This window comes from Protopterus annectens, chromosome 11.part0, assembly GCF_019279795.1.
Source record: "Protopterus annectens isolate FY-2018-M chromosome 11.part0, PAN1.0, whole genome shotgun sequence".
NCBI lineage: Eukaryota > Metazoa > Chordata > Ceratodontiformes > Protopteridae > Protopterus > Protopterus annectens.
The window spans coordinates 645917333-645935384 of NC_056745.1; positions in this window are offsets into that span (position 1 = coordinate 645917333).

Below are 18052 nucleotides of genomic sequence, written 5' to 3' on the forward strand. Positions count from 1 at the left end.
TACCCCTCACTGGTGAGATCAGATCACAAACTAATCTCGCTGGAGGTCCTCATCCCACCCCCACCTGAAATAAAAAAGACCACAGTAAAGAACTTCTCGAAAGCCGACTTCACACTTCTAAAGACTAGTGTGGTCGCCTTTAAGGCCCCCGAGCCGGCGGAAAACAGTACTCAAGCCACTGAATCACTTACAAATGCCTTCTACCAGCACCTGCAGGACTGCATGGATAAGGCAATCCCAAGCAAAACAAAGACTCTTTGTACCAAAGGCAAGCGTCCAGTCTGGTGGACCCCAGCCATAAACAAACTCTACAACAAAAGGAGGAAGCTACTACAAGATATAGCAAAATCCTTAAAAGGTAAGACACCCTTGATCACTATAAGTAAAAAACTAAGAGCTCTCATAAAATCATCCAAAGCAAATTTTGAGAGAAAAATAGCTAAAGACTCAAAAGACAATCATAAGGCCTTCTTTAGCTATGTTAGAAACCTGGGAGGAAACTCCCAGATATGTTCAGAACTAGTTCAAAATGATGTGAAGATTACTGATCCTACAGACATTGCCAACATACTGGCTGACAGGTTCAGTGCAAACTTCTCCCCTCCCCAAAGGAGAGATATCTATACCAAGCGATTGCAGCCCCCCAAACATCTCCAACGCCCAAGTGAGAACTGCTCTCTCCAAAGCAAAAAACGCAGCATCCATGGGACCTGATGGTGTACCCGGCTGTGTGCTCCACGAACTCAACGAGGAATTAAACCCACAGCTAGGACAGCTGTTTAATCATAGTCTTACCTCTGGATACGTACCCAGGGAGTGGCGCACTGCAACTGTGGTCCCACTACACAAAGGCGGTGCCTCCACCGACCCTGGAAATTACCGGCCCATTAGCTTGACAAGCCTTATCTGCAAAGCCATGGAGAGGATCATAATGGGCCTCATAAATAAAGACATAGGGAACTTGCAGACTTTGGATCCATCCCAGTTTGGCTTTGTCAAAGGCAGATCATGCCTTCTAAACCTGGTTGACTTTTTTGAAACAGTCACCAAAGCCATTGATGAGGGAAAGGCAGTCCATACAGCCTACCTCGATCTGGCGAAGGCTTTCGATACAATACCCCACTCAGGTATCATTGAAAAACTCATCAGATTAAATGTTAACCCATACATTACAAGATGGGTTGCAAACTGGCTGAGTGACAGAACACACAGGGTCAGAGTTGCTGGCGCCATGTCAGACTCAAAGCCTGTCACAAGTGGTGTACCACAGGGCTCAGTCCTGGGCCCACTCTTGTTTGGCATCTACTTTTCCGAAGTACAAGCAAACACAGGAGGGTTATGGCTGACAAAGTTCGCAGATGACTGCAAACTGGGCACCATAGTAGAAAACACATCTGACACAGATATCCTTCAGAAGGGTCTCACAGAAATGGATAACTGGTGCCAGAGCCATGGCCTAAAGTTAAATGCCAAAAAATGCATAGTCATACCCTTCGGGAAAAACAAGGTTACCCCTAGCTACCAAATAGGTGGCAATCCACTGAGCACAGAAGAAGTTATCAGGGACCTGGGGACCCAAGTTGATAGTAGTCTATCATTCGACGCCCATGTAGCCAAAGTAGTTAGGAAAACTTTCTACATTGCCCACCTTATCATGAAGGGATTCTCATCTAGATCAAGGGAGGTCATAGTCTCCCTATACTCATCACTCATCAGACCAATGATTGAGTACAATGCCCCATTCAGAATGTATCTGACCAGACACTTGCAGCAGCTTGAGAGGCCACAAAAGTTCCTCACCAAAAGGATAAAGGGTCTCAAACATCTGTCCTATGCTGCCCGACTGAAAGAACTCCAACTCTATTCAGTCAAACACCTGCTCAGAGGTGACCTTTGCCTAACATACAAGGCCATGTCAAACCCAGATTTGATGAATATGCTTCACCTCAAAAAATCTAGATCCGTCAGAGCCACAAGGGCGGAGTCTTAAACCTTGACATGGCTATTAATAGGGCGTGCTGGAGGATAGATTCATCACCCAAAGACTCCCTATGCTGTGGAACAAAATCCCGGTATATGTGAGGCAGAGCACCTCGCTGGCCTTGTTCAAGAGAAATCTTGACCAATGGATGGGAGATCGCAGATATACCCCAGGGATTACCTCAGTGTCACTGCTCGACAGAGGCACAGCAAAATAATGGGTATAGTTCCCCATACTAAAGGGGTGGCGTAAGCCACAAAACTATGGGCTAGGCTTGTAAATGCCCTCGGGCAGATAGCCTAGTATGAACCTATGAACCTATGAACCTATGAAATGGTATTTTACTAGTGACAATGGATATAAAATTTCTTTGGCCTTCTTCAAGAGAAACCCTGACGATTGGATGGGAGATAGGAAATTCACCTCGGGGATCACATCAGTCACCCTGCTAGACAGGGGTCCAGGGAAGTAAATATTGTGTGAAGAATTAGCCAGGGAATTGTTATGGCTAGGCTTGTATAGGCCCTAGGGCCAATAGCCTAGTACCAACATAAGAACCTATGAAAATCTCTACGTACTGTTATTCCTAATGATATTGGCATTCAGTATGTAAGAGAGCCGTTAGTTCATCATAGCGACTATTTGTCAAGTAAAATTTCATCTCTTTGCTCTATGTTAGATATAATACTGGAAAACAATGTATTTTCCTTTGGGGAGGTTTACTATCACTAGTTACTGGGAGTGGCTATGGGAACCCCAGTGGCAAACAGTTATACTAATTTGGTGTTAATGTGAGAAGAACTTTATATTTATAATCTAACTACATCATATATTACTTTTAACAGAAGTCAGCTAAAATTTTACAAAAGGTTCGTTGACGACATCTTCCTGCTTTGGGAGGGTGATAGCAGATCCTTAGAAACCTTTATGCAAGAATTACATGAAAGTACAGCATACCTTGAGTTCAATTTAAAGTTTTCGAAAGAAAGTATTAATTTTTTGGATATTAAATTATGTATTCTTAATGAGCTGCATACATCGATATATAGAAAAAAAGTTTGGATGACTAGATATGTTCATGCTAATAGCATGCACCCCCGACATGTTTATAAAGGTGTTGTGAAAAGTCAAATGCTACATGCTAGCAGGTTAAATATTAGAGGAGAAGGGTTCAGAAAGAAATTAGAACATATGCCAAACAATTTTCACTCTAGATGGTATGATACTACTTTAGTTAAGGATGTTGTCTCTGAACATGATGGAATGGCTTGTCCATATTTGTATAACAATCAACTTATTGCTAATAATAAAGATGTAATAGCTAATAGGAACTGATCTCTTAGCTATATTACAAAATATAATAGGCGTACACAACAAATAAAGAATATTATAGAGAAAAATTGGACGATATGCTCAGATAATGAACTTTGTAAGACTATTACAGAAGGATCACATTTTGTATATAAAAAGGATAAAAACCTTAAGCAATTGCGGTGTTATAAGGATTTTAAGTGCAATAGACAAAAACAAAACATAGTAAGAAACAGACTATTCCCTGCTATAACTGTAGTTTCTGTAGGTAAATAAACACTGATGTAGAATTTTTGCACCCTATTTCTAAAGAGAATTTTGCTTTTCAAGTGTTTAATACTTGTCACACTGAAAAAATGTGATTTGCCTTGCCAACTATAGGAAATATTCAGGTTTCTATATAGCTAACCCATCCAAAAGCAAGGTAAAGCAGCTCCACGGCAACAGCTTGTCACAACCCCAAATCTTTATTAAGTCAAACCTTAAAAAATCATAATATAAGTACTTTTGTCTGCCTCTGCAGACTTTATCAGATACAAATGGATAAAATCAAATGAATGAATTAAAATAAACACCCATCAATATATTAGTACACACCTGCCCCTTCTAACAGCATTTAAAGTGGCCCAACACCTTTTTTTCCTTTTATCTGCACACAAAATAAATACAATGTATAACAATGTTAAAATACTTGTATTAAAAACACCCTTTTAACATGTTACTTCAATAAAACTTTACTACTTATATTAATGTTTTATAATCTTATAAAAATCAAAGTAAAGAATATAAGATGTAAATGGGTATCACAATCAATATATATTTTTAAATAATCTGTAACTTTTAAAATTCAAAAGATAAACATAAACCCACTGGAAAGAATAATAGCCTAATGGTTGAAGTGCTCACCTCAAAAACAGAAAGTGCAGGGTTTGACTCCCACCAAGGCAACCAGTTAAGCTTACATATTTTACAAGGACACCACCGTGGCATTAACCCATAAATCTCTGCATGTACATTATAAATAACATCATTATTTATACATATTTTATAAAACCTTGTCTCAAATAAAGAAAATCATACCATGAAGTAAATTTCAATTATATATATATATATATATATATATATATATATATATATATATATACAAAATTAACCAGAATCACCTTAGCTTCAGGATACACCCAATAGATATATTTTCATTTAACCCCGGCCAGGATCCTGCTTCTAGGTGTAACTGCCATATCAATTCTTTCTTTTCTAATAGTAGTAACCATGGTCCTCATCTTTCATTCCTTATCAGTCTATGCCCATAAACTTAAATGTATGCTCTGGATTTTCCATAATGTGTTTCACCAGTGCATTGTTTGTATTTGCTTTCCTGATACTACATATGTGTTCATAAATTCTCTCTCTCAATCTCCTATCCATTTTGCCTATATAGTATCCTGGGCGGATGGTACTTTGTCAAACACAATCCTCTGCAAGTACAATAGGTGCAAGGCTCAAAATACTGCAAAACTCACTGAGACAGATGCCTGGTGTCAGAGCCATGGCCTCAAACTCAATGCCAAAAAGTGCAGTGTCATCCCCTTTGGTAAAAACTCTGTACCCATGAGCTACCACATAGGCAGCAATCTACTTAACACCGAATGCGTGATAAGAGATCTTGGGACCCAGGTGGACAGTAGTCTCTCCTTTGATAGTCACATCGCCACAGTAGTCAGGAAGTCCTTCTACATGGCACACCTCATCATAAAAGAGTTCTCATACAGGAAAAAAGATTTCATTGTTCCCCTCTACTTGTCACTCATTAGACCCATTATAGAGTACAATGCCCCTTTTGGAATGTACCTCACAAGACATCTGCAGCAGTTGGAAAGGCCACAGAAGTACCTCACAAAGAGGATTACTGGCCTCAAACAAATGCCCTACACTGACTGCCTCAAAAAACTCCAGCTTTAATCCATAGCATATCGCCTACTCAGAGGTGATCTCTGCCTAACATATAAAGCTATGTCAAACCCAGAGCTGTTGGACATGCTACACCTAAAGAAATCCCAATCCCTCCGAGCTACACGCTCTAGGGAGCTAAACCTTGTCACCACAATAAACAGGACATGCTGGAGGGATAGATTTGTGTCCCAGAGACTTCCTATACCCTGGAACAAGCTACCCATCTATGTCAAGCAAAGTTCTTCATTAGCACTCTTCAAGAAAAATCTTGATGAGTGGATGGGAAATAGGAAATACACCCCGGGGATCACTTCTGTGTCTCTGCTGGACAGTGGCACAGAAAAATAACTTTCTTGGGTGGTGTAAGCTATGGAACCTTGTTGGCTAGGCTTACATAGGCCCTTGGGCCGATAGCCTAGTACCTACCTATGAACCTATGAACAAAATAGCCAGTACCAAGGAGCGTAAATCAATATTGTTTATTAGTGAAATGTGGCAACACCATGAAATGAAGTGCAAAGGACAAAACTCAGACCATTTTCAGCATTGTAACTGACTTCTTCAGTGATAACAATACCTAAAACAATGTGATATTTATACACAACATCACACCCAGAAATCACCTCCTATTGGTCCATCACAATTTATCATTAATACCAGGCTGAAAAAGCCCTCCCAATTTTATGATCCAACTTTTTTCTTTTTGGTTGAGTAAAGTGTGCCAGCCCATTTTGTAACTTCTTATTCTAACAATAACTAAAAATTTAAAATTAGCTGTTTTGTGTGTAAGAGAATGTTTATAGAGGGCATTTGACTCCTTCTTGTTCCTAATATCACTCGTGTTCTGAAACTTGTATACGCAAGGATCTGGAGGTCTGCCCAATATAAATGGCCGAACAGGGACAAATGGCAAAATAAAAAAAATAAAAAGTTGGATCATAAGATTGGGAGGGCTTTTTCAGCCTGGTATTAATGATAAATTGTGATTGACCAATAGGAGGTGATTTTTGGGTGTGATGTTGTGTATAAATATCACGTTTTTTATGTACTGTTATCACTGAAGAAGGCAGTTACAATTACACTGCCGAAACCGGTCTGAGTTTTGTGGTTTGCACATCATTTCATGGCATTGCCACATTTCAATAATAAACAATATTGATTTCCACTCCTTGGCGCTGGCTATTTTGGTTTGGCGTTTTCCATTATTTTGAGCCTTGCACCTGCCATACTTGCAGAGGATTGCATTTGATTTTGTTCATTCTGTTCTCTCTGCTGTTGGAGTGGAGTTACAGTTTATTCCAGTGGTGGAGCACTTGGTTTTTGGATTTCATCCTTTTCCTGTTGGTTGACATGCTTTATTTTTTGAGGTTATACCAGCCTGGACTTCTATGTCGACCTGTATGGCAGGTTTGTAGTGATTTTTTACATATGAAGAGTTTTGCATACTTTCTGAGGCTTGAATGATGCATTAATCAGGATATTCAAGATTTTGGATTCAAAGGTTAGCGACGACGTTTTGGCTGACTTTATTATTGTTTTTTTGTTGTCTTTGAGTGGAGGTCAGTCATGGACATTATTTGACAGCAGTTCCACTGTAACTTGGATTATTCAAGGCTACAGCAGTGTTTAGTTTTGGGATGTTTTATTGCTATATCAAGATATTGTTCATCAGGGTGAATCCAGTCCTTCTTTTTCCATTTGGAACATCATTGCGATTTGGATTTATTGGATTATTCAAGGCCATGGCAGTGTTTAGTTTTGAGACATTTCATTGCTGTATTATGGTACTGTTTGTTAGGGTGAATCCAATTCTTCATTTCCTACTTGGAACTTCATCCTCGGCCCCATTTATGACTCTGTTTAGCAACTCAGTGCATACATTTTTTGTGACGATACCTTAGATATAAGGGTGTTGCTATATATTTTATTATATTTGCATGAGTCTATCTTGGTAAGACTTAGTGGTCATAGTCTACATGTTATGGTTTGTTTTTTCCAATGAAACTTGAAGTTTGTTGATATAATCTCAATTGGGCAGAGACATTTGCTTTTTTACAGGTGCTTCTTTTTCACTGTGATTTTTTATATTTTGACCATTAGTGTAGACAATTGCCTATTTTTAGAATGGATTTAATTACTGTCTTGCAGGGCTTATCAGCAGATAAATATAATTTAAATGTTTTTGGGCTGGGCTCAAGTTCCAACAGGGCTGGTGAAACAAATACTAGTGCTCCAGCTGTGATTTGTCAGTCCATCTTTGATATACTCACCAAAAGTATGAAGTCCTTGAGGACCAATGTTTGGCACCTAAAGTTATGTAAAGCCTACCAAACTAAGGGCATTACGCCCAGAGTTTTACGGTTACGGCTTCAACCCTTGGTGGGGGGATGGATGATTTACTTTTGGAGCAGTGGTCCCAGGCTCAACAACAGGCCCCTATGTCGTTTGTGGACATTTTAGTGGCTTATTATGAACGTACTATTGATAAGAATATTATAGAAGTTAAATCCATTTGTGAAGAGCTCAAGGTTTATGAGGGAGAAAGCTTATATGTATCTTGTTTTAATCATTTAACTAAACAGTTACTGTTGCTTGAAAAACAACTTAAAGAAAAAAGATACAGAAGTTTAACAGGGATATGGGTGATTATGAGAGGAGGAGACTATTTGATTTTGTTAAAAATGTTAAATTTCCTAACCCAGATATTAAATACCATGCAACAAAAAGAAAAAGACACAAGTTGATTCTAAAGAAGTCTAAAAATAGTGGGACCTCGGGTGATGAATCATCCTCCGTTACTGACATAGATTCCAATTCCACACACAGTTCACCCACCCTAAAAAATGTATTATGGATACCCCTTTGGGGGGTCACAAACATAGGGGGGGCAGAAAACACAAAAGATATACATGATCTGGATATGTTGTTACAGGTACTGATACCATATTAGGTGGCACTAATAATGTACACAATATTTCATCTGTGTCATTGTCAGAAACTGATTTGCAGCTGCTCAATAAAGGATTGAATTATGTACCTGGATTTTTTGTGGGTGAAGATATTTTCGCTAATGATGTGATTTCCTTTTATCGATTATTGAACTTGCATTTATTTTTTGGTTCAGACACTGAGTCTCAAAGATCTACCACATTTCAGTTTCATAAGTTATCTTTTACACCACCAATGAACAGGAATGTCTTTATATTTCAGGACGGTGTCCTTAAGGTCTTACATTTCAGGGCTAGCGATTTTCAAATACTACTCAATAATCTTGCTAATATGGAACAGTCTTTAGTACAGCTATAGAATAACAAAAATGTGGTTATACTACCAGCTGATAAAGGTGGGATGGTGGTAATAAGACACTGGAGTTATTACTATCAGGAAGCTCAGAATCAACTTACTGATGGCAGATTCTATATACGTATGCCCTTAGATCTGACCAATAAATTGAAAAGTGAATTGACTCATTTCTTAGTACAGCTTTGGATGATGGCATAATTAATTTATCTACTTTATATCATCTTACAGTGTCTGACCCAAAATGACAATATTTATATCTTCTCCTTAAAATACATAAGAACTTACAGAAGCCACCAGGTAGGCCAATTGTTCCAAGTAGGGGTTCTCTCACTGAACCTCTTTCTGTAGACCTAACCAAATATTCACAACCTTTACTGGGTATGGTAAGATCATGTATACAGGATACTACTCAGTTTTTACAAATAATTTCTGATATGCAACTGGAACCCAGTTGGTTGCTCTGTACTTTGGATGACACATCATTGTATACCAATATTCCTCATTGGGCAGGTTTGTTAGCCCTACAATAGTGGTTAAACGAGGCTGACTTATACTCACCTGGCTTTAATACATTCCTTGTTTGTCTTGCTGAACATGTTTTAACAAAAAGTGTTTTCTTCTTCCATGGTGAATGTTATTGGCAGGTGAAGGGGACAGCAATGGGGGCATCTTTTGCCCCTATATATGCAGATCTATTCATGGACTATCTGGAAAGAGCAATTAATTTATGATACCAATCATAATCTGTACTTGGTGGAAACAGATATCTGGAGAAGATATCTTGATGATTGCTGGATGGTTTTGAGGCGGACAAGACATATTTACTGGAATTCATTGAATATCTCAATGAAAATAAATGGGGGGATTGAATTTACAGTGCATTTTGAACTTTCCAAAATTAATTTTTTGAATGTTACTATTTCCAGAAATCCATATAATACTCTGGATAGTCAGGTGTTTCGTAAACATCCTGAATACAACAGCCTCCTACATGCCAACAGTCTTCATCCACGACACATCATTCACAATATTCCCAAGTCACAATTGTGCATATTAGACGCATTTGCTCATCCAATACTACCTATGAATACTAAAAGCATGACCTGATCAATAGATTCTGCACTAGGGGTTACCATTAGGGGAATGTTATTACTGCCAGTAGTTGGGTGTCATCTTAGGCTAGATCCTCTTTGCTGGAATATCGCACCCATACACTGAGGATAGACATATGGTGCTTTTTGTGACCACTTTTGGTCACAACACCAGTGTCCTTAGGGAAATTATCAATCGATATTGGAATATCCTCACAGCTGACAATTCTCTTTCAGGGATATTCAATTCCAGATGTCTTTCCTCTTACTGGAGGGGATGAACCCTAGGTTCCCATTTCAGTCATTACAAACATTGGAGGGGTGTAACTTCGGGTAAGCAACAATTTATTATGACTGGGGATTTACTCATGGGTACATTCCCTTGTGGACATTGTACACAATGTAAACATGTTATGACATCTAAACATTTTTTCAGCCAGAACACAGCCAAGGTTTATGATATTAAATTTTTTGCCAGTTGCAGCAGTGATTGGCTAATATATCTTGCCATTTGTCCCTATTCAGCCTTTGATATTGGGCAGACCTCCAGATCCTTGCATATACGAGTCTCAGAACACGAGTGATATTAAGAACAAGAGGGAGTCGAATGCCCTATATAAACATTCTCTTACATGCAAAATGCCAATTTTTAAATTTTTAGTTATTGATAGAATAATGGGTGATAGAAGTTACAAAATGGGCTGGCACACTTTACTCAACCAAAAAGAAAAAAGATGGATCATAAGATTGGGAGGGCTTTTTCAGCCTGGCATTAATGATAAATTGTGATGGACCAATAGGAGGTGATTTTTGAGTGTTATGCTCTGTATAAATATCACATGTTTTTTATGTATTGTTATCACTGAAGAAGGCTGTTACACTGCCAAAAACCAGTCTCAGTTTTGTGCTTTGCACATCGTTTTATGGTGTTGCCACATTTCAATAATAAACAATACTGATTTCCACTCCTTGGTGCTGGCTGTTTTGTTTGGCGTTTTGCAGAGGGTACATTATGCCAAGTAAATTACTTGCTTTGTTTCACAGCTAACATTTTCATTTACCTTATACTATTTACCCTTAACTTGAAATATTGCTCCTTCATGCAAATATTTGCAATAATGGTATCTCCCACATTTAATGGTCCCTTTTTGTTCCAATTCCATCCCCATATTATTATTTACTGCTTCCAAAATAATTTAATACTTTTATCCCTCCTATACACAGTATTAGGGGTTGGGTCCAATTTTACCCTAAGTATGATATTGTCTCTAAGTAACTGCCAGTTTTTATTTAGAATTCTTCTAAGTGAACAGGCCCCCTCAAAATATGCCGTAATAAAACTATTCCTATAATTAACCCCCTTCCCTCCCTTGAGGGTATTTAAATCATGTATTTTATTTCATTCTCAACTGATTCTGTAGGGGGTAATAGCCTTATTTCTTGAATATTAATATTATTCTCATTCATATTTGTTCATAATAATGGTTTATAAAACCCCTAATAAGTTTCTGGCTCACTTCACTTATCAAGTTCTCCACTAACTTCCCTAGCTACCCTCTTTTCAAAAATAGGGACCTCATAAAATCACATTCTTTTTCAAAGCCCTCTTCCCTTGTCACCATTCTAACCGCACGTACCAGTTGCCCTCTTACTACTCCTCTTTTCTGGCGGTATGGATGCGCGCTATCAAAGTGTAAACAAAATTAGAAAATGTCTCCTTCTGATGTATTTTTGCAATATATTGCTTGTTTTCATAGTCCTTTTCCAATACATCCAAATAAGCTATTCTCTCTCTATTTATTTCATGAGAAAAGTCAAAAACTCTGTCGTATTATTAATATATTCCAGAAAACCATGTAATTCCACTAGGCTCACTTTCCATAAAATATATACATCGTCTCGGAAGCATGTATTGAATCTTATACTTTGAAAATAATGGGAAGGTTTTAGATATTCTTTTTCCCAATATGCCATCACCATATTTGCCACTGCACTACCACATGGGGATCCCATGGCTACTCCTTTATTCTGAAGGTAATACTTTCTTCCAACCATTAAAAATAATTATGTTTCAAAACTATTTCCAACAATTCTTCTACTAAATTTATCTAATCTTGTTGGGCTCCTTTCCATAATAAAAATTCACAAACCCATTCTATCCCTAAATGCTGGGATATTAGACTGTATAAATCTTTGACATCTATAGTAACTAACAAATCCTGTGGCTCAAAAAACACTCCTTGGATCTTTGTCAAAAAGTCCCAGGAGTCTTTACAAATTATTCCTTCTTCTTTCACATACCCTTTCAGCTTACATTCCAAAAATTTAGCTATTGCATATGTAACTGATCTCTTACCATCGACTATTGGCCATAGTGGTGAATTTTTGAGTGACTTATGAATTTTAGGTACACAAAACATTATTGGTGTTACCAGGTGGGTTACACTAAGGTAGTTAAAAATCTCAATACTCATACGTTGTTCTAAAAATAAATCATTCAATTGCATATTTATTCTATGGTATGCCCCATTAACCTTATTTAATGATGCTAATTCATAGGTATCATTCATCAAAATGCTCTCCATTCTTTTCATATAATCATCATTGTCCATTATCACTACCCTACCCCCTTATCCGGTTTCATTACTCGTACCCAACATCTTTTTAGAAAATTCATTACCTGCTTTTCATCGATACCCCAATTCATTTATCCATATGCCCTCCTATTATTTTTATTCCTATTCTTGTTGTGTCAAAAATACTATTGTTTCATATCTATTTGACTGAGTCTCTCAAATGTTGCTAAGAACGGGTGCAATGGTGGATTGAATGAACTACAAACATATCTCTTCACGGTATTACTATTATTTTCAAACATGATATTAAAATTTACTTTCCTTAAAAGTAATTTCAAATCCAGGTACAGATTAGGCAAGTTTGGGCCCCTATTGGGCACATAAGTCATGCCTCTTATTAAGGTGTTTGCCACTCTTACATCCACATTTAGCGCTGAATAATTATATACATGAAAATCTCTTTGCTTGTTATCAATTACAATCACACACCTCCCTCCCCTCTAGATTGTCTATCCAGTTCATTTATATGTATAGTCCACATTTCCTCCATGCTCGATATCCCCCTCTCCTCTGGTACATGGTTATGGGCCTGGTCCCATATGATGACCTGTTCTGGAAAGGACCCCAGGAAATCTGAAAATTTTGGTGCTAACTGGCGTAACCATTAATTTCTCTATTTAACTTTCTCACCTTCCCCACTTGCAGCATATTTAAATGGGCTTCTATGATTTTATACATCCGCCCGTGTTCATATTTAAATAACTGGTAATTTACATCTTCCACAGTCATTTTTTCCAGTCTTGTTAGTTCAGATCTCAGTCTATCAATTTCTTTCGTATTGTGTTTTATTAACAGTTCTAACAGTTTACATCCATGTCTATCAAACATTTGCAATAGTTACAGATGTAATAGCGAATTCTCTACTAGTCCTGTAGGAAATTTCCAACTTCTCAGACCTTTAGGAACTATTCTGGATAGTATTCTGGTATAAATAATGTTATTATTTATAATGTACATGTATAGGTTTACGGGTTAATGGGTTGCGGCTGGGTTTGGTGCCCTTGTAGACTATGTGGGCTTTATTGGTTGGCTTGGTAGGAGTCAAACCCTGCACCTTCTGTTTATGAGGTGAGCACTTCAACCATTAGGTTATTATTCTTTCTATTGGGTTTATGTTTATCTTTTGAACTTTAAAAGTTAAAGATTATTTAAAAAATATATATTGATTGTGATACCCATTTACATCTTATATTTTTATAAGGGTATAAAACATTAATTTAAATAGTAAAGTTTTATTGAAGTATCATGTTAAAGGTGTTTTTAATACAAGTTCTTTAACATTGTTAAACATTGTATTTATTTGGTGTGCAGATTAAAGGAAAAAAGGTGTTGGGACACTTTAAATGCTGTTAGAAGGGGCAGGTGTGTACTAATATATTGATGGGTATTATTTATTTAAATTCATTCATTTGATTTTATCCATTTGGATCTGATGAAGCCTGCAGAGGCAGATGAAAGTGCTTATATTATGATTTTTTAAGGTCTGGACTTACTAAAGCTTTGTATTTGTGACAAGCTGTTGCCGTGGAGCTGTTTTACCTTGCTTTTGGATGGGTTGGTTTATTCCATAGTTTTTCATAGTTTCTATATAGATAAAACAAATAATAAGCTAAAAGATAGGCTAGCATCACATATGTCAGAGATACATAGAAAATTAAATACAAATGCTTGATATAAGCACATTCAGTGTTATGGAAATGAACATGTCTTTAAGTTTAGAGTGCTACAAAAGATAGATTTGAATCATAAGGGTGGGGATATTACAGATGGATAAATTATTTTAGGGCAGATGCTCCACCTGGCTTAAATACGATAAATAGTATTAAGCCCATACTTAAGTTAAAACATTCTATAATTTAATGCTGTATGAGAGTTTCTATACTGTTTGTATATTATACTTTTTTATGTTTTATGTGGTTTTATTGGTAATTAAAGGGATAACTTTTATTGAACTAATTAGTTTAAATTGTTTGGCTGGATGTGATTTTAAATTGTTATAAAAATGCTGAACTGATGTTTTAAACTGTTGCACTGAGAAAGAGTTTTGTACTTGAAAGCTTTGAAGCGTTGCAGTTTATTGAATATATTTATTACTTTGTGAGATGGTCAGTCTTTTTGTTTTATTGTTTTTCTGTTTTATTTTTTATTATATAGTCCATTTAGCTGGTTATCCTATTTTCTGATATATTCATGTTTTATGCTACTCAGGTGGCATCATGGAATATTATCAGGGTCCACAGATGCAGTATTTTTTGCCTTGGAGATTGCATTGAGAATCTGTTTGCTTGTGTTAGCCGGGGAGTTATAGTCGAGGGTGTCCCTTAAGAGGTGTTGAGGAAGAAACAGGGTAAAACTGGAGCTAAATTTATCACCCAGTAGGTTTGCTATATAAACTTCCAAGAGGACACCAAGATCCTCCAACAGGACCTTTACCAGACCAATAGCTAGTGTCAAAACCATGGACTAAAACAGAATGCCAAGAAATGGATTAGGCAAGCAAGAAGTACCTTGCCACTATCACATTGACAATACACCCGTGAAAACTGATCCAGTAGTTTGGGACCTGGGAACCTGTGTACAAAATCAACTGCGCTTTGATCACCATGTATTCACTATTGTAAGAAAGTGCTTATTTAATGTGTAGCTTATTACTAATGCTACTTAGTCCACATCCAGGTATGTGATCATTCCACTGTATTCTGCACAAATACAGCCAGTCATCCAATATAATGCCCCCTTCGACATGTACTTGTCCAAACATATGACACAACTCAAAAGACCACAGTGCTTTCTTACTAAGAGACTCAAGGGCCTAAAACCATAAAAACTATGCAGCCTGCCTCAAAGTCTTGTCCCTCTTCTCAGTGTCATAAAGCCTACTGAGGGGACATTTCTGCCTCTTGTACAGAGTCTCAACAGATCCTGTCCTGTCAAACCTATTGCACATTTGCAAGTCCAACTGGGGCAAAACTTGACCTAAATCTCTTCTGCAACATAGATAAAAATGTTTGAGGCATAGTTAGGTATCACAGAGAATACCACTTCTTTGAAATCATCTTCCTCTCTACAAAAAGTGAAGCACTTTTTATTATACTATTCCAATGCGAAATTAATGAATGGATGGAGAAGTGCAAATTCACTCCTGGTTTGGCACCTTTATCCCTCATGAACAGGGACAACATGTAAATTCGCTTGGTTATTCATACTTCAAATATAAGGGTTAAAAGCATCAAGGAAATAGATGACTAGGCTTCTAAAGTTCTTCACAGATCAATAGCCTAGTAAGTACTTATAAACCTACACAGAAATAAATGAATAAAACACTGCTGCCAATTTCACTTGGAGATAGGGAGAGCATATATAACATCAAGATAAAGTTCAATGATAGACCAAAGTAAAATAAAATAAGACGAGACTATTGGGAGGGTGGCCTAATGGTTAAGGTGTTGGCCTTACAAACACAAGGTGCAAGGTTTGAGCCTCAGAAGGGATAACTGGCTAGGCTTAAATGGCTTGCAAGGGCAGTTAGCTTAGTAGTAATCTATGAACCTATTTCTATTTCAAACAAGACTAGTGGAGTTAATCACATAAAGTTTAATCCATAAAATCTCTTACATTCTTGAAACAATAATGGTTGAGCACTTTTGTCTACAAACATCAAAAGTAGACTTCCTCAGAACCAAAATGTGACAAGAATGGCAGCAAGTAGTTTTAACCTAACATCATTTAGCAAGTAATTAAAAACTCCACCCAGCAATACAATGAGCCTCAACTCTTAAAGGAAATACAAGAATAGTGCAGCTGAAGCAACATCCATATGAATCAGTTAGTTAAAAGTAATACACAATGTATTAAAGCAAATAGCTACAATTCAAATGCTCTAAGTTTAAGGACACTAAATTGCAGAGATGTTTTCATTAAGACCAGGAGGGTCTTGGGAATTCAGATGCAACTGCTACAACACTTCCTTTAATTCAAGAACAGTCTCAATTGGGCCATCATGGGAGTTAATAAAAACTCTTTCTAAAGCGGCAAAACTGAACTTATTAAAATCTGAACAATGCAAAGAATGTTTATACAGAACATTTCTGGCATTTTTGTTACATAAATCATTCACATGCTCATATATTCTTTGTTATAAAGATCTGTCAGTTTTGTCGATATAGTAGGGAGTACAACAAGCAATATATACTACTCTAGTGGATTCACAATTGCACCCATCTGCCAATTTCACTCTGATTTCAAATGGGCCCAAAGTAATCTCACAGGCTTTTAAAATAAACTTACATTGACTACAATGGCCACATTTCTGCATTCCCTTACCCTGTTTGGTGTACAGAGTTTGTTGGTACCCAAACAGACTCTTAAGATTTCTACCCCTTTTAAACACACAACCCAGCTTTGTCCCAATAAATGCAACAATTCTCTGTCAGAGTGGAACACAGACCAAAACTTAACAATTTTTCTAACTTCAGAAGTTAAAGGATGGTATTCCAGAACTAAACTTGTTGTTAAATCAGTTTCTCTAGAAATAACAGCAGCTTGTTCAGGCTGTCTTAAAATAGAAGCATGGTTAACCAGGACTTCTTGCCTAATCTCATTGACAAAAGGTGGGAGATGTCCCCTTTCTGCAAACATCTCTGCCAAGACCGCACACGCCTTGTCAAAAACGAAATCATTGGAAATCATTCCGGATAAATGCATGACTGATCCTTAACTAGAGACTTCTTTTGAAACTTAGGATGTGAACTATTATAATGCAGGCATTGGAGAACATAGGCTTCCTGTAAATAGAAGACTTGAAAGCCCTATTATCTTTGTAAATAGCAACATCAAGGAAGTTGGCAGACAAGTGTGAAACAGTATGAGTAAATCTTAAAAAAGTAGAAACATTTATGAAACCCAAAAACTTGTCTAACCTACTATCTGAATCAATCCAAACCATAAACATATCATCCAGGTAATGGACATAATGTAACCAACAATCTTTGTAAATTGATTTAAACAAAAATTCTGCTCGCAAGCCCACATTACCAAATTAGGATATATGGCGGCACAAACGGCCCCCATAGTAACACTCTGTACTTCCTATAAAATTCACTCTCAAAAATCATGAAGTTGTTCTCTAAAACTAACTCCATGAAATGCATGGGGATCCTAACGTTTGAAGCATTAATGGAACAAAGAAAAAAATGGAACAAAATGTTCAACAAAGCATAAGAAAAACTTTCCAAGCCTTCAGATTACAGAATACAGCCAAAAAGATTCTGTACATAAATACAAATCGAGATAACATTGTCAACATTGTCTATATGGGGAAACTGTCTCACAAAGTCCCACAAATCCCTTTAGATGTATTTGTAGCTGCTAAAGAAGCTTTTTAACTTTCTATCAATCATCATCATCTTCTTTTGGCTGTTCCCGTTAGGGGTCGCCACAGCAGATCATTGGTTTCCATTTTTTCCTGTCCTCTGCATCTTGCTCTGTCACACCAACCACCTGCCTATCCTCTCTCACCACATCCATAAGCCTTATCTTAGGCCTTCCTTTTTTCCTGTTACCTGGTAACTTCATCCTTAGCATGTTTTTCCCAATATATAATAAGAAAGGGCTCAGAGCTGATCCTTGATGTAACCCACCTCCACCATAAATGCAGCCGTCACTCCCACCGCAGACCTCACCGCTGTCACACTACCCTCATACTTATCCTGTACCACTCTTACATACTTCTCTGACACTCCTGACTTCCTCATACAATACCACAACTCCTCTCTAGG